Source organism: Eucalyptus grandis, chromosome 9, assembly GCF_016545825.1.
Source record: "Eucalyptus grandis isolate ANBG69807.140 chromosome 9, ASM1654582v1, whole genome shotgun sequence".
In the NCBI taxonomy this organism is placed as follows: domain Eukaryota; kingdom Viridiplantae; phylum Streptophyta; class Magnoliopsida; order Myrtales; family Myrtaceae; genus Eucalyptus; species Eucalyptus grandis.
This window is the reverse complement of record NC_052620.1, coordinates 41,267,846-41,285,807: the sequence shown is the minus strand read 5'-3', so window position 1 is coordinate 41,285,807 and position 17,962 is coordinate 41,267,846. Positions and strand designations below refer to the sequence as shown.

The following is a 17,962-nucleotide window of genomic DNA, read 5'->3' as shown; positions in this document are numbered from 1 at the left end:
ATGGGCAAGAAGCGTGTAATGTTACCAGCTGAGGAGCTCGACTTGTCTTCTGTCAAGTATGCGCCTGAAGTTATCAACGGTAGTCTTATATCCTGTAAGAGTTTTCTTAATGTAGACTAAATTAATTGATATTATAATTTACTATTTTTACGGTTACCGTAAAAACATGATTGGTCTAAGGTGAGATAGAAGCTTTCTTAATTAGTCTAATATAGAACTGGCTAGTGTGGGCTGACTTGAGCTCGGCCCGTAACGAAGGGGACTAGCTGGAAACTCTATAAATAGTGGTCAATTCTCTCCTTTAACCCTAATTCTCACATTATCCTCACCTAAAGGTGTTTACCTAACGCTAATTGTGATTGAGGTGATACAGAGGGCAATAGAGAAGAAGGATTTGATGCGTGGATCCTTGAAATCCCAAAACAGGTGCGCTTTCTACTATTATGTATGTTCTTATTCTGGTTATGGAGATCTTGGTTGCGTAATTTGCGTCCAACATATCCTCCTGCATGTTCCTTTATTATGCTTTTCCTAGCAGTTTCTGCAAATCGACATTGTGAGTTTCTGGATCATGCAAAAAACGAGTTCGCCAAAATCCTAACTTGGGGGAGCCCTCTTGGCTGACTTGCAGCTCCGCATCTGACCGGTCTCATGGTCAGGCTGTTTGTCAAGATACTCGAGGCACCACTAATCGGCCCTGCTATCATCTCCAACATGAAGAAAAAGAACGGAGAGGTTGAGGTGCGGTTTCGTTTGGTCTTGCATACTGCATTCTTCGAAAAGATTTTCTTGCTTTGATGCTGGACGATTGAATGTGACTGGGCTTTTTCTTGTAATTGGCAGCTTCTTAGGAGTACTGTGATACCAGAGCCCCCAATGTATAAACCTGAATATCCTCCTCAAGGTTTTTCCCCTTAACTGGTTAGCTTTGGTGGCTGCCTTGTGTGTTGACATAAAACGGTGGGAACCAACCTATTTAACTGAATTTGGGAAAAGCTCTGTCAAGATGTTTTTCGCTGCTGAACAAACTGCAAATTTTTCGTGGGATCAGTATATTGGAAATCTTAAAACTTGTTACGAAAGTGTAATCGAATCTTAAAACTCATCAAATTGATACAATCGAATCATTCCATTAACTCCATTCAATTTGACTAACATTAATAACGTAGCTAAAACATGAAAGATAAAGCTACATGAAAGATAAAGCTAAAACGTCTTACTTTGGTCCAAATCTAATTTTTCATACCAATTTTATTTAAATTAAATTAAAAAAACTAAACTAAGAAAAGAAAAGAAAAGAGAGAGAGGACTCGCTGCCGCCGCCCTACCGTTGCCAAGAAGGGCCACGATAGTGTGGGATGGCCAGTGTCTAGCAACCTCGCCAATCTTAAGAGAGGCCTATAGGCCCTCTCCCAAATCAGGACATTAAAAATTAAATTTAGACCAAAACGAAGTTGTTTAAGCCATGCCATTACCATATACGATAGAGAAAATAATTAAAAGAGCAGCATTAGTATTTTCTATTAAAAAAGTTGACGGAGTTAACGAAAGAATTCGATTTCACAAATTTGACAAGTTTTAGAATTTGATTACATTTTCTGTAAATTTCAGGATTAAATTATATTTTCATGATAAGTTTTGGGACCTTTAATGCATTTATCCCATTTTTCCTTAATTGAGAAACTAGAGGAAATTGGTTCTAATTCATGGCATGCTTTCTACTTTTATTTGAAAATTCATCTCTCTCTCTTCCCATCACCACTTGAAAATTCTTCTCTCTTTCTCTCTTCCCATCACTTTTCTCAGTAATTTTCCTGCTCTCCCCTGCTTTTCTCTTCCCTATTATTTTCAGCCAATGCATGCTTTGCAGTGCATTCGTTGGCAATCAAATGCACTGAATAGGGAGAGTAAGAAGAGGGCACACTTGGCATTAGCAGATCAACCTGCAACATACAATTGATTCTAGTAGAGTGCATCCTTCCCATTAAAAATATATACTATGTTGAAGCTATTAATGTCTAGATCCGGAGCCTATTACCATCATATTGTATGAAGATGGAAAACCTGAAGACCGGGTAGAATTAGCGTTGAGATGTCTTCCGGAGTATGATCCTGCCAACTCCTGGAATGGGGATCTCAGTCAATTTCACTACTGGAAAATACGGGATTATGCATATGGTTATCGTTCTAAACTTGTAACCCCATCCATGGTAAGTCCATGTGGGTACCTATGAGGAGTCTCTTTATTTTCAGCTAGAGCAAGACATGATGTCTTACTGTCCATTACTAGGTGGCAGAACGGATTATTACGGTCATCGAGGATTTTAGCCATAAGAAACCTCCAGCTCCTTTACTAATTTCTTTTGATGCTGAGGAAGTCAGGAAACAAGCTGCTGCTTCCACAAAGAGGTTTGAGGAAGGTAGGGCAATCTACCGAAACGTGAGCTTAACTCATTGAAATGTTTGCTTTTGCACCTTGAAAGAACAGTTCCTGCTTGGTGTGCGGTGCACTGCCAGTAGTTGGTGCAGGGGAGGCTTGATAAATTAATGGCACTTCTGATGCAGGTAAGCCATTATCAATCTTGGATGGGATTTTCATGGCAATTAAGGATGACATAGGTTGCCACCCCTATATAATGAAGGGTAAAAAGAATTGGTTGAAGTCTTCGTCGTTTCTCCAAAAATTTTCCCTAATTTTTAGTCTGTGTATATGATAATTTCCATTGACAGGTGCAACAACTTGGATGGATGAAACTAATTCGAATAATGAAGATGCAGTTTGTGTTTCTCGATTACGTAGCTGCGGTGTAATTTTGGTGGGTAAAGCAAATATGCATGAGTTGGGCTTGGGTACAACTGGAAACAATCCTAATTATGGGTGAGTTTTATTATGTGGAAATCTTGTAATTCACAAGCTAGAGTACCAGAAATGCGAGCAAGAAAGTTTAAAGAGTACCAGGAAATCTTCTATGGATCAGCAGAATCATTTCATCAATTGCTATGCTGGCACGTAGCTGATGTATCATGAACTTGTCAAAATTGAGATTCCTTAGAAATTGTCCCTCATCTTTCATCAGAATTATTTACATAGATCACTGCATTGAATGTAGAGTAATGTTGTCAATATTTTGTTCTTGATGTGAATCAATCTTCCAGTGGAAATTTGTATTAAAGGTGACTTTTTCTGGCGGAATTCTGAAGTGCTTCGAGATTGCTTATTGTCGACCTTGTCATGCTTAACGTGGTTTCATTTTATTTTTACTAATTAATTTGAAGGAAAAATAATGTATTTCCACGTCCCACATAATCAGCCAGTGATAATACTGCTCATTCTAGGGATTACGGTATTTTTCTTCTCGCAAGAATGTGTCTTCCTTCTCACTCCTCTCCTTTTTCTTGTGCAAAATGATCTTGAAATGGTTCGTCTTTCTTCTCTTTTATTCGTCAACAAATGTTATATTAACCACTCAATTTGACTTATCTCATTCGGTTGCCCTCCTTCTTACATATATATGAATTGGCACAAGTCTGTTCTCAATCCACACACACTCCATTACATGGTTTTTGTTCGCAAACTTTTGTCATAAAATTTATTGGTTATGTATCTGCAGAACAATAAGGAACCCTCACGCCCCAGAAAGGTATACTGGTGGATCTTCCTCCGGACCAGCAGCAATTGTTGCTTCTGGAATTTGCTCTGCTGCACTTGGGACAGATGGTGGAGGTTGTACTAGTGTTCTACTGTTTGGCTTGTGCTTACCATGTATTATATGCTGGCACTAACTTCACATAAAAAGACAGGTTCAATTCGAATACCTTCTTCCCTTTGTGGAGTAGTTAGATTGAAAACAACATATGGGTGAACTGATATTAGAGGGTTAGATTTCGAATGTTTTCTTTCTACGAATGCTAGGGACCTAGCCAGTACACAAAGTTGTGAACCATGGTGATATTGTGTTTGTTAAAGAGTTCTGCCAATCTATGCAGTTCGCTATGTGAGTCTGGGACTGTGGAAATTATTGGACCAATTGCATCATCAGTGGAAGATGTCACGCTAGTGTAAGTATTCTGGACTTGCTGGATGTTAGGTGCTACTCCCTCAGCTCAACAGAGGTTTAATGTTTATAATGTCATTATGGAAATCAACAATTTTTGTGGTTGTAGGCATTGAATGATCATCAATTTTTTGGTGTTGGCACTTTTTCTTTGCCACTTGTCTCGACTTATTAGCAGATGAGTTTGTTTAGGGGAAACTTTGAGTTTGAATCATAACATTAGGAACATTGTCTCTTCCTATATTCCTTGTCATAGGGTTCGATTGTTGTCATGTAGGTCTGAAGAGAATTTTTCTTTTTTTTAGGTCGAATGGTTGGAACAGGTTAGCATGCAAGTTTAGTTTTTAATTTTCAGATAACACTGCAAAAACAAAGACATGATAAGAACTTCTTTGACTAGGGTAGCATGTGATTTCCCTCTGACTTGGCAGTAACATTTCAAACTGTGAAGAAAGGAACAGTAATGGAAAATTTGGATCTTTGGAATTTAAAAAGCTGAAGTGAATTCTATCTCATGTGATCGTATGAAGTCCTCATAATCAAGGATCCGAATGTCTTTCACAGTTACTTTTGCTTCTTTATGAGACTTCACCTGGTGACCTCCAGCAGATCACACTTGCCATTATTTAAAGCTCTCCGCAGTCTAAACCACCAAAAGGATCATATGATGTAGTCCTTAGGCGTCACAGTAGGGCTTATCTGCCTTTGTCAAAGCAACAACCATGCAGATCTCTGTAACAATATGATGTTTGTGGCTTCAGTTCTGGCTGTTTTCTTGATGTCCTTATTGTTTAACTTCAATCGCATCTTTAATTTCTCTTATATATAATATAATTCTCATCTTGGCAATGTCACACCAGGTATGCTGCAATCCTGGGATCCTGTCCTATAGACAAAAATACTTTGAAACCTGTAAGTCTCTTACCTTCATTAACCAAAGAATGCAGCTATGCCCGATTTATGACATGCACTTTGAAGTACATGTTAATGCTACCATTTCAATTGGTCTCTTGCTGCCAAGCCTTCTTTTTATGCAGGTTGTGAGCAGACTAAACTGCTTTTGCATGATGATTGTCATAATACTACTAACATGTGCTAGTTCTTGCAGTCACCGCTTTGCTTGCCAAATTTTCCATCTCTTGAAAGTTTGAATGCCGTGGGGTCATTGCGTCTTGGAAAATATACTCCAGTAATAGCAGATTCCTATATGTTTTTAGCTTTCCTTGCATTTCTTTTTATTTATTTTTTTCTTTCTCCCCTTTCCAATTACATAAACAAATTAATGGTTGCAGTGGTTCAATGATGTTCATTCAACTGATATCTCTGACAAATGTGAGGATATTCTGAATCAGCTATCCAAGATCCATGGTTGTGAAGTAAGTTCTGCTTCAGTTGAATTGGCCTTCCAACGTTACGTAATTTTCCCATAGAGTACTGTGTCTCTAAAATTTAAAGTAACTTTAGTCTCTCCATGAGTTGGTTCTTCTGTAGAGTTCACTGCACAAGGCATGAATTCTGTCTTTTTATTCATATAAATTGCTGCGTTTCTAATTTGACTTTTATGTGTGCAAGGTGGTGGAGATTGTTATACCTGAGCTGCATGAGATGAGCACTAATGTACCTGTGAGGATCCGAGATGTTAACTGCATTGAATCCTGACTGTGAGGATGGGTAAGTCCCCCGCTCTAATGTACCTGTAAAATAGCATCATCGTCAATCTGACCAGAAATGGACACAGCTGAGTAGGGAATATTCGAAGGTGATGTTCATTCTCTGTTATTGGTATTTTATTTTGGACTGAATATCATGTTCTCTTTTCTCAGGAAAGGTACAGAGTTGAATTATGACTCGCGGACTAACATGGCACTGTTCCGGTCATTCACTGCATCGGATTATGTTGCTGCCCAGTGTCTTAGGTGAGCCAATAAAAGGAGAAATCGCATGTTATCCTCAACATGAAATATTTGCAGCCATCATGTAAATATATCTCCCACTGTCTTCACCTAGGCAGAAGTCTGAATACCTGTACTTATTCATGTATAGTTTTTAGATGAGCTACATCATAGCTGAAGCTAACAAAACCGTTGAACCTAGTTTATTCAGTTTAGGTATTCGTCTTCCATGTGGTCATTTGAAAATGCATTCGCAATCTCATTCAGTTCTTTTTTATAATATTCTGAGACGTGGTGGTCATGCCGATATCTGATTTCAGGAGAAGAATGATGTACCATCATATGGAGATCTTCAAGAAAGTTGATGTCATAGTGACGCCGACTACTGGGTAGGTCATAGTGTGACTAGCTCAACTTGGTGTTTACCACAGTTTCAATGCTTGATGATGCGTAATTGGACTTGCAAGCCTAATCTAAGCACAGTTTCTGTCTTTTCAATCACATCCAAGTTTGAGAAGGAGCAAACCAGTAGTACGCATAGTTGGATTTAAATTTGTGATCCCTGCTTCAATAGCCTGGCAGACGTAATCAGAATCACACTATACAAAATTTTAGTTTTCAGTCCTTCAATGTTACCTCATACTTCTCGTAGATTTTCAACTGACACAAAATTGTTTATTACAGAATGACAGCACCTAAAGTACCTCCTGGTGCCCTCAAATATGGTGAAACGAATATGCAGGTTACAGGTTTGTCAGTTGCAGTATTAATCTCTGGTTTGATAGTAACCATCTTTTCACAAAAATCGCATCAAAACCATAAGTTTCGTGCACATGCTTGCTTTAAACACTATAACAAGTTTTCAGATATTCAATGTGACGTTCTTCCTGAGCGACAATTCTCATGTAGTTTATGTGCACACTCTCTCTGTTTCAGGTTCCCTCATGCGATTTGTCGTTGCAGCAAATCTTCTAGGTCTCCCTGCCATTTCTGTCCCTGTGAGTGACGCTGGGTTTGCGTACACAATTTCGTGTGATATTTGTGTCTCGAATTCTTTTCTTCATTTGCACAGAAACTGTCACTTTAGACCGCCGACAGATAACATCATGCCAAGAAATTGAGCTATAGCTCATTGAGCCAGCTGAAGAACAAATGTCATTAGCCTTCCAGCTTCACCTTTTGCAACTGCATTAAGTCATATTATTCATCAACTCTAGTACAGTCATATCTAGCTCTTCCCGTTAATTTTGTTGTGAATTTTACAGATCGGCTATGATAAGCAAGGCGTTCCAATTGGTTTGCAACTGATGGGCTGTCCGTGGGGTGAAGCTTCAATTTTACGCCTGGCTTCGGTGGTTGAGGTATTTCATTTTTTATTTTGCGCACTTCAAGTAATTTGAGAGAAGAATGCTATCGTTTGCCTATCTTTCTCTTGCTTTCAGGAACTCTGTGAATCTAAGAAGAGGCCTGTATCTTTCTACGATGTTCTGAAGACAAGTTGAATGCAGCTTAGCTTCTGTTGCTGATGTTTCTCTGCCGCTCATTGGTTGGGTTTTCAAGCAAGCTGCGAGATCTTTGTAGTGACTTTATTGCTCCTGCTTTAGCAGAGACTTCTCTGTTTTAATGTCAATTTGGAAAGGACACAGTTATCTGTGTACTTTTGTGCTAGATGTTGGCTTATCTGAAGCCTAATTACGATTCGAAGATTCAATTTTTATTAAATAAATCTTTTATATACAGTGACTTTCCGCTCAAAATATTAATTCTTTATTGAATCCATGGTTTTATTGTCGCTTATTTACATGTTCACTGCAAAAAATGGTTAGAGAATTCTCGTTTCTTGGTATTATTGGGAGATATTTGAGCTGTAAACCGAAAACAAAACTATTAACAAGTGTCAATAGTAGGCGGTGATGATAGGACAAGAATTGGTTGATAATATTAGAGTTTGGTGAATAACATATGTAATTGATTAAAAGAATAGCGAACAACTTGAAGAGAATTGCTACTTGCTAAGGAAGTCATTGACATCAACATGTAACTTATTGATATTTTTGGATATAATTTCTTATAGAAAAGTGTTATTAGACAATAGGTAACTATGGTTATATTTAGTATTTTAGAATTTCTGTAACTTCTTGTGGATAAGTGTTGGTGTAACTTTTTCTAATTGCTAATAGGATTAGGAAATTATTTATTTTAAAAATAGGATTTTCATGTTATCTTTTTAAAAATAATAACAATTTGTGAGTATTAATTGTAGGGTTTAAATAATCACGATGTACTCTTTGGACCAATCAAGTGGCTTCACTTATCAAAGCATTATGGATGTTGTACGAGATATAACAAAGCGTGTGTAACATGATTGGAGGAATAATCTGTAAACAAAGACAAGAACATCAGGACTAGCACTCGTATTTCCTTTGAACAACAATTTCTGAACAATTCAGGATGGAATAAAGGCAAGCTTACGGAGGTCAGAAGCGAAAAGATCAGATAGTTCAACAAATGAGGTAAAATAAGAACAGGGGAACTGGATATAGGAAGTAATTTAAATAGGATTTTGTATTTGAATATACTTCGAGGGCTTCCTCCATCCTATCGCACGGCTCGATATCACGAGAAAATTCGCAGTATGCCCTCCATTCTCCTAGGGCCCGACAGTTTCCGGAAAAAATGACATTGAAAGTAAATGGACAGATTTTTCTGAAACTTGAATGAAAAAAAAAAAAAGAAGAGGATATATACTCTGGCCAAAAAAATAAAAATTGAATCTTAGATTAACTTTAGCCGATGCCCTTCTCCTGATGAGGCCACAATAGCTATTGAACCTAAAGTGATCTGCTGCCTCGCTAGATGGATTGAACGTCCGAGCTAAACTTGGTGTGGTAGATCGCTATTGGCCATATTGTTCTCTAAAACGAGTAAGCAATAAGCGCTGGCCTAGAGTCAACAGCTCAGGCATCACGTGGGTTATTTCGTGGCTAACGAACTACTGGCTTGTGACACAAGCAAAGATGATTCATGTGGCTCGTCCGATCACGTCACATGACAGAAACGAGTGCGTGTGGCGTATCGTTTCAATTGCGCATTGAACTTAATCGGTAGATATTACGCTCAGGTCAACGGGGGCGATGCCTTAATTTGCCTAATCTCAATTTACCATCTGGAGCGCTCGTAGTCAACGCTTGAACTCGCGGAATCACTGCCCGTCGGTCGTCCAGCCTCCCTCCGCACACCCCCCACAACTAATTGTTCCTCGAATCAGATGGCCGTGAGCGCGGTGACCATGACGCTCGACCCAATTCAAAGGGGCGCGATGGACGAGCCTGCTCGAATTCTGATTCCGCGGGTCATTTCATCGATGACTTCACTGTCGCAGTCCCATCTATTTGGTTTGGACGGGAAGGCCCCGTAAAAAATAATTTAATACGGTGATCGAAGGCCAACGACCGGCGCCATCGCTGTCGCAAGACTCCGCATCGTTTCTCCCTTTACTCTTTGACCTCGTCCATTCATACACCAGACTCGCTCGTTCTGGAGCCCTTTCCACATCTGGCGAGAGAAACAGGGCACCGGAGAATTCTCTGTGCCTTTTGAGTTATTTCTTCTTCCAAGTTATGCGAGGCAAGCATCACGACCGCGCGTGACTTTGGTCCGCGAGGGATGTCCATCTTGCTGGAGAGCTAACTGCGAACTCGTGTATAATGGGTGTTGATCATTTGCTTGTTTCACTGATGAGCACTCCGTGCCCACTGTCGACTTCATTTTCGTTAGTCTTCTCCGCAGTTACCAGTTTGCATGTTGGTTGTCCGGTCGAGAATTCATTTCTTAATTGGTTTTTTCCTTTCATTGAACAGAGCAACAGAGATGAAGCCATGATTGATCCTATGTTCCTATGACTACCTCAAGATCCGTTGGTTGCTAACATTTTTCAGTCGTTCGGTCTTTCCCTTTTTTTCATGTTAGAATTACTTTGACATGGGCAAGAAGCGTGTGATGCTACCGGCCGAGGAGCTCGACTTGTCTACCGTCAAGTATGAGCCTGAAGTTATTGACAGTCAGTCCCATATCCTCCTACATGTTCCTTTCTGATGCTTTTCCCAGCAGTTTCTGCCAATCGACCTTGTGAGTTTCCGGAACATGTATAGAACGAGTTCGCCAAGATTCTGACTTGGGCGAGCCCTCTTGGCTGACTTGCAGCTCCGCACCTGACTGGTCTTGCGTTCCGGCTGTTCGTCAGGATACTGAGACACCGCTAATCGGCCCTGCTATCATCTCTTACTTGAAGAAGAAGAACGGAATGGTTGAGGTGCGGTTTCTTTTGTCTTGCATGCTGCATTCTTCAAGCAGATTCTCTTGCTTTGATGCTGGACGATTGAATGTGACTGGGCTTTTTCTTGTGATTGGCAGCTTCTTAGGAGTACGGTGATACCCGAGCCACCAATGTATAAACCTGAATTTCCTCCTCAAGGTTTTCCCCTTAACTGGTTAGCTTAGCTTTAGTGGCTGTCTTGTGTTTTAACGTAAAACAGTTGGGAACCAATCTATTAAACTGAATTTTCGGGATAGCTCAGTCAAAATGTTTCTGCTGCTGAACAAACCGTAAGTTTAATACAAAATTTATTAAAATTAAACTAAAAAACCTAAATTAAAAAAAGAAAAAGAAAAAAAGAAACGAAAAGAGAGAGAGGACTCACTGCCCCCACCCAACCATGGCCGGGAAGGGCTGTGATTTTGTTTGATTGTTTGGGGGGATGGCTGGTGGCTGACGACCCTCGCTGGCCTCAAGCGAGGCCTGCAGGCCCTTGCCGAAATCAAGGCCTCTCCAAATCGACCAAGAGTTGCCGAACATTGTCTGCGGTCAGCGAGTGTCACTGGCCATCCCCCTCCATCGCTAGCCCGTCCAAGTGATGGTAACACGGTGGCGGCAAGGGCTTCACCCTCCCTCCTCCCTCTCTCTATCTCTCTCTTAAACTTTGGTTATCTTTTAATGTAACTTAAATAAAATTTGTATAAAAAATCAAATTTGGACCAAAAACATATCGTATAAGCCACATCGTTATCACATAGAATAGAGAAAATTAAAAAAAAAAATTATGTTAGTATTTTCCGTCAACAAAATTGGACAGAGTTAAGGGATTATTCCATAACACCAATTTCACAACTTCTAGGATTTTGTTGCACTTTTTATAAGTTTTAGGATTGAAATATTCTTTTGCAATAAGTTTTAAAATTTTCTATGCATGCTTTGCAATGCCTTCGTTACGTAAGAAGAGGGCACACTGGGCATTAGCAGATTAACATGCAACTTAAAATAGATTCAAGTAGAGTGCATCTTTCCCATAAGAAATAAATGCTATGACGAAGCTATGAATGTCTAGATCCGGAGCCTGGTACCATCTCATTGGATGAAGATGGAAAACCTGAAGACCGAGTAGAATCAGCGTTGAGATGTCTTCCGGAATATGATCCTGCCAAGTCCTGGAATGTGGATCTCAGTCAATTTCGCTACTGGAAAATACGGGATTATGCATATGGTTATCGTTCTAAACTTGTAACCCCATCCATGGTAAGTCCATATCAGTACCTATGAGGAGTCTCTTTACTATTGGCTTGAGCAAGACGTGAAGTCTTACCGTCAATTATTAGGTGGCAGAGAGGATTATTATGGTCATAGAGGAGTTTAGCCATAAGAAACCTCCAGCTCCTTTACTAGTTTCTTTTGACGCTGAGGAAGTCAGGAAACAAGCTACTGCTTCCACAAAGAGGTTTGAGGAAGGTAGGGCAATCTACCGAAACGTGAGCTTAACTCATTGAAACATTTGTTTTTGCACCTTCAAAGAATGGTTCCTGCTTGGGGTGCGGTGCACTGCCATTAGTTGGTGCAGGGGAGGCTTGATAAATTAATGGCATTTCTGATGCAGGAAGCCATTATCAATCTTGGATGGGATTTTCGTGGCAATTAAGGATGACATAGGTTGCCACCCCTATATAATGAAGGGTAAAAGAATTGGTTGGAGTCTTCGTTGTTTCTCAAAAAATGTTCATCATCTCTTTAATCTGTGTATATATGACAATTTCTATTGACAGGTGCAACAACTTGGATGGATGAAACTAATTCGAATAATGAAGATGCAGTTTGCGTTTCTCGATTACGTAGCTGTGGTGTGATCTTCGTGGGTAAAGCAAATATGCATGAGTTGGGCATGGGTACGACTGGAAACAATCCTAATTATGGGTGAGTTTTATTACGTGGAAATTTTGTAATTCACAAGCTATTCACAAGCTAGAGTACCAGGCATGCGAGCGAGAAAGTTTAAAGAGCATCTAAACATGCAGTCGATGTTCTATGGATCAGCAGATACATTTCACCAATTGCAGTGCTGGCATGTTGTTGATGCATCATGAACTTGTCAAAATTGACATTCCATAGAATCTGTCCCTCATCTTTCATCTGAATCATTTACATAGATCACTACATTAAATGTAGAATGGTGTTGTCAATATTTTGTTCTTGATGTGAATCAATCTTCCAGTGGAACTTTCTTTTAAAGGTGACTTTTTCTGGCAGAATTCTGAAGTGCTTCGAGACTGCTTATGTGGACCTTGTCATGCTTAACACCGTTTCATTTTATTTTTATTTTTACTAAATAATTTGAAGGAAAAATAATGTATTCCTACCTTCTGCATAATCAGCCAGTGAGCTCATCCTAGGAATTACAGTATTCTTCTTCTCGCAAGAATGTGTCTTCCTTCTCACTCCTATCCTATTTTCTTGTGCAAAATGATCTTGAAATGGTTCGTCTTTCTTGTCTTCTATGCATCAAGACAAATGTTATATCTGTTAGGATTAGGTGCGCAATCACAAGGAAATAGAGAGTAAAAGCAAGGGAGAAATCAAGACACAAGGTTTTAACCTGGTTTACCCTTAAACTAGGGCTACATCTAGCAGAGGATTCCACTATAATTAGCACCATGCACCTGTCAATGGGGAATATGAACCACATCCCACCAATATCCATGACTCAATATGACTTATCTCATTCGGTTTCCCTCCTCCTATATATATATATATATATATATATGAATTCTCAATCCATACACACTGCATTATATAGTTTTTGTTTGCAAACTTTTAACAGAAAATTCATTGGCTATGTATCTGCAGAACAACAAGGAACCCCCATGCCCCAGAAAGGTACACTGGTGGATCTTCCTCTGACCAGCAGCAATTGTTGCTTCTGGAATTTGTTCTGCTGCACTTGGGACAGATGGTGGAGGTTGTACGAGTGTCCTACTGTTTGGCTTGTGCTTACCATGTATTATATGCTGACACTGACTCTACATAACAAGACAGGTTCAATTCGAATTCCTTCTTCCCTTTGCGGAGTAGTTGGACTGAAAACAACATATGGGCAAACAGATCTTAGAGGGTTAGATTTTAAACTTTTTCCTTTTATGAATGTTAGGGGCCTAGTATAGGGTTCAGTACACAAAATTGTGAATCGTGGTGATATTGTGTTAGAAGAGTTCTGCCATCCTTTGCAGTTCGCAATGTGAGTCCGGCACTGAAGAAATTATTGGACCAATTGCATCGTCGGTGGAAGATGTTACGCTAGTGTAAGTATTCTGTACTTGTTAGCTGGATGTTAGGCGCTACTCCCTCAGCTCAATAGAGGTTTAATGTTTATAACCCCAATATAAAAATCAACAATTTCTGTGGTTATAGGCATTGAATGATCATCAATTTTTTGGCGTTGGCACTTTTTCTTTGCTGCTTGTCTTGACTTATTCGGAGATGAGCTTGTTTAGGGAAAACTATGAGTTGGAATCACAGCATTTGGGAGCATTGTTTCTTCCTATAACCATTGTCATAGGAACCAGGTTGTTGTATCATAGGTCGGAACTGGTTAGCATGCAAGTTTAGTTTTTAACTTTCGGATAACGCTGCAGAAATAAAGACATGTTAAGAACTTATTTGACTAGGGTAGCATGTGATTTCTCTCTGACATTGCAGTAACAGTTCAAACTGTGAAGAAAGGAACTTAATGGAAAATTTGGATTCTTTGGAATTTGAAAAGATGAAGTGAATTCTATCTCATGTATTCATATAAAGTGCTCATAATCGAAGATCTGAATGTCTTCACTATTACTTTTGCTTCTTTATGAGACTTTACCCAATGACCTCCAGCAGGTCAAACTTGCCATTATTTAAGGCTCTCTCGCAGTCTCAACCACCAAAAGGATCGTATGATGTAGTCCTTAGGCATAACAGTAGGGCTCCTCTGCCTAAGTAGAAGCAACAATCGCATAGAGATCTCTGTAACAATATCATGTTTGTGGCTTGAGTTCTGGCTGTTTTCTTGATGACCTTACTGTTTAACTTCAATCACAATTTTAATTTCTCTTATATAGTAAATAATTTTCATCTTGGCAATGCTACATCAGGTATGCTGCAATCCTGGGATCCTGTCCTATGGACAAATATACTTTGAAACCTGTAAGTCTATTATCTTCATTAACCAAAGAATGCAGCCATGCCTGATTTTTGTGACATGCACTTTGAAGAAGTACATGTTAATGCTACTAATTCGATTGATCTCTTGCTGTCAAGTCTTCTTATTATGTAGGTTGGGAGCAGACTAAACTGTTTTTGCATGATAATTGTCATAATACTACTAACCTGTGCCAATTGTCACAGTCACCGCCTTGCTTGCCAAATTTTCCATCTCTTGAAAGTTTGAATGCCGTGGGGTCATTGCGTCTTGGAAAATATACTCCGGTAAGAGCAGATTCTTATATATTATTAGGTTTCCTCGTTTTTTTTTTTTTTTCCTTTTACCCTTTCCAATTACATGAATAAGTAATGGTTGCAGTGGTTCAACGATGTTCAGTCAACTGATGTCTCTGACAAATGTGAGGATATTCTGAATCAGCTATCCAAGACCTATGGTTGTGAAGTAAGTTCTACTTCAGTTGAATAGGCCTTCCAAAGTTACATAATTCTTCCATAGAGTTGTGTGTCTCTAAAGCTTAAAGTAACTATAGTCTCTCCATATTTGTCTCGTGTTACCTACCATCTTTTTCGCGCTAATGAGTTGGTTCTCTTGTCAATTTCACTGCACAAGGCATGAATTCTGTCAATTGCACTGCACAAGGCATGAATTGTCTTTTTATTCATATAAATTGCTGAGTTCCTAATTTGACTTATATGTGTGCAAGGTGGTAGAGATTGTCATACCTGAGCTGCATGAGATGCGCACTGCTCATCTAGTGTCAGTTGGATCCCAGATATTAACTGCATTGAATCCTGACTGTGAGGATGGGTAAGTCCGCCGCTCCAATGTACCTGTAAACTAGCATCATTGTCAGTTTGACCAGAAATGGACACAACTGAGTACAGAATATTCGAAGGTGATGTTCATTCTCTGTTATTGATATTTCAGTTTGGGACTGAATATCACATTCTCTTCTCTCAGGAAAGGTAAAGAGTTGAATTATGATTCGCGGACTAACATGGCACTGTTCCGATCATTCACTGCATCGGATTATGTTGCTGCCCAGTGTCTTAGGTGAGCTAAAAAAAGAAAAAGAAAAGACAAATTGCATGTTATTCTGGACGTGAGATACTTGAACCCATCATGTAAATATATCATGTCCTCCCACTGTCTTCAACTAGGCAGAAGTCTGAATACCTGTACTTTCAGTTTAGGTATATGCCTTCCATGGGGTAATTTTAAAATGCATTTGCAATCTCATTCAGTTCTTTCTTCTAACATTCTGAGACATGGTGGTGATGCCGATATCTGATTTCAGGAGAAGAATGATGTACCATCATATGGAGATCTTCAAAAAGTTGATGTCATAGTGATGCCGACCACTGGGTAGGTCATAGTGTGACTAGCTCAACTTAGTGTTTCCTTTGAGGATCCAGTTTCAATGCTTGATGAATTATAGTTTGACTCGGCGAGCCTAATCTAAGCATAGTTTTTGGCTTTTCAATCACATCCAAGTTTGAGAAGGAGCAAGCTGGTAGTACACATAATTGGATTTAAATTTGTGATCTCTGCTTCAATGGCCTGGCAGACCTAATCATAATCACACTACTCAAATTTTGAGTTTTCAGCCCTTCAATGTTAGCCTAATTCTTCTCGTAGATTTTCAACTGACACAAAATTGTTTATTACAGAATGACAGCACCTAAAATACCTCCTAGTGCTCTTAAATATGGGGAAACGGATTTGCAGCTTACAGGTTTGTTGGTAGCATTATTGATCTCTGGTTTTATAGTAACTCTCTCTTTACAAATATTGCATTGAGACGTTAAGTTTCGTGTACTGTTTGCTTTACTTGCAATAACAAGTTTTCAGAGATTCAATGTGACATTCTTCCTAGGCGACAATTCTCATGAAGTTTATGCTCACTCTCTTTGTTTCAGGTTCCCTCATGCAATTTATTGTTGCAGCAAATCTTCTAGGTCTCCCTGCCATTTCTATCCCCGTGAGTGATGCTGGATCTGCGTACGCAGTTTCATGTGATTTTTGTGTCTGGAATTCTTTTCTTCATTTGTGCAAAAACTGTCATTTTAGACTGCTGATAGCTATCATCGATTCATCATCCCAAGAAATTGAGCTATAGCTCTTCGAGCCAGCTGAAGAACAAATGGCATTAGCCTTCCAACTTCACCTCTTGCAACTGCATTAAATCGTATTATGTTTTTGGTAAGGTGCATTAAATCGTATTATTCATCAGCTCTATTGTGAATTTTACAGATCGGGTATGATAAGCAAGGCCTTCCAATTGGTTTGCAACTGATGGGCCGTCCGTGGGGTGATGCTTCAATTTTACGCCTGGCTTCTGTAGTTGAGGTATGTCACTTTTCATTTCGCGCGCTAATTTATTTAAGTAATTTGAGGGATGCATGCTATCATTTATCTATCTTTCTCTTGCTTTCAGGAACTCTGTGGATCTAAGAAGAGGCCTGTATCATTCTACGATGTTCTGAAGACAAGCTGAATGCAGCTTAGCTTCTGTTGCTGATGTTTATATGTCGTTGATTGTATGGGTTTTCAAGCAAGCTGGGAGATCTTTGCGGTGACTTTATTGCTCCTGTTTTAGCAGACTTCTCTGTTTTAATGACGATTCGGAAAGGACTTAGTTATCTATCTACTTTTGTGGCTAGATGTTGCTTTTTCTAAAGCCTCATTATGATTTGAAGATTCGATCTTTTATCAAATAAATTGTTTATAGAAAGTGACTTCCCCTCATAATGTTGATTCTTTATTGAATCCACAGTTTTACTATATTCTATTTACATGTTCACTGCTAAAATGGTTACATAATTCTTCTTTCTTGGTATTAATTGTGAGATATTTGATCTGTAAACCAAATACAAAACTATTTCCAAGCGGCAACGGTAGGCGGTGAAGGTAGGACACATGACAGATTTAGTTGATAATAATAGAAAGTGGTGAATAACAGTTGTAATTGATTAAACGAATAGTCAACAACTTGAAAAGCACTGCTACTTGCTAAGGAAGTTATCATTAGAAAACATAAGTTATTGATGAGAATCTATAATGAAGTCATTGACATGGACATGGATCTTCAAGGTAGTGATATTTTCGGATTTGTAACTTTTCTTAGATAGGTGTTATTAGACAATAGGTAACTGTTTTAAGATTTTTGTAACTTTTTGTGGATAAGTGTTGGTGTAAATCACTTGTTTTAAAAATAGGATCAGTATGTCATCTTTTTAAATTTAATGCCTATTTGTGACCATTGATTGCGGGCTTTATATAACCACATTGTACTCTTTGGACCAATCAAGTGGCTTCACTTATTAAAGCATTATGTGCGTTGCACTAGATATGACAGAGCATATATCACATGATTGGAGGAATAATCTGAGAACATCAGGACCAGCACTCTGATTTCCTTTGAACAATAACTTCTGAACAATTCAGGATGGAATATAGGCAAGCACACGGAGGTCAGAAGCGAAGAGACCAC

The 17,962-nt window shown here is 39.1% G+C and overlaps 1 non-coding gene and 1 pseudogene across 1 annotated transcript; both read left to right on the top strand.

Moving 5' to 3' along the window:
* LOC104419839 lies at positions 1 to 7,602 on the top strand (annotated as a pseudogene).
* A 1,858-nt stretch (positions 7,603 to 9,460) lies between these two features.
* LOC104419841 lies at positions 9,461 to 17,203 on the top strand. Its single transcript, XR_005546617.1, has 21 exons — positions 9,461 to 9,719; positions 9,808 to 10,007; positions 10,151 to 10,259; positions 10,361 to 10,421; positions 11,332 to 11,519; positions 11,600 to 11,734; positions 11,879 to 11,951; positions 12,041 to 12,188; positions 13,119 to 13,230; positions 13,308 to 13,383; positions 13,499 to 13,570; positions 14,399 to 14,450; positions 14,652 to 14,732; positions 14,827 to 14,910; positions 15,173 to 15,276; positions 15,430 to 15,522; positions 15,767 to 15,834; positions 16,140 to 16,204; positions 16,389 to 16,450; positions 16,723 to 16,818; positions 16,907 to 17,203. It is a non-coding gene; the product is annotated as a fatty acid amide hydrolase (transcript).
* The last annotated feature ends 759 nt before the right edge of the window (positions 17,204 to 17,962 follow it).